We start from the raw sequence: 344 nt of genomic DNA, 5'->3' as shown, positions 1-344 counted from the left end.
GAGTTCCATGTTTCAGCACACCAAATCCTGCTCTTTTTGTGTTCCAGATATACCATCTACAAAAAGAATATACAATAAAAAATTTAAAAAAAGCTTTTCTCTCACTGGACCCCTGGCCTCCCACTCCTCTGTCCCAGAAGCCACTGCTGCGGCCAGTAACTTGGATGTTTTCCCAGAGGTGTTCAGGCCATTTTCAGGCTTACATGGAAGTATGGATGAATACATGGGATGGATACAGAAACGGGTGTGTGTATACATATATAGACATCCATGTATCTGTGTGTGCTTCATTTGCTTTTTAAATTCAATAATGTATCTTGAAGATCACTCTCTGTTGATCCTTT

Source organism: Pteropus vampyrus, unplaced genomic scaffold, assembly GCF_000151845.1.
Source record: "Pteropus vampyrus isolate Shadow unplaced genomic scaffold, Pvam_2.0 Scaffold23, whole genome shotgun sequence".
Taxonomy (NCBI): domain Eukaryota; kingdom Metazoa; phylum Chordata; class Mammalia; order Chiroptera; family Pteropodidae; genus Pteropus; species Pteropus vampyrus.
Note: the sequence above shows the minus strand (reverse complement) of the source record.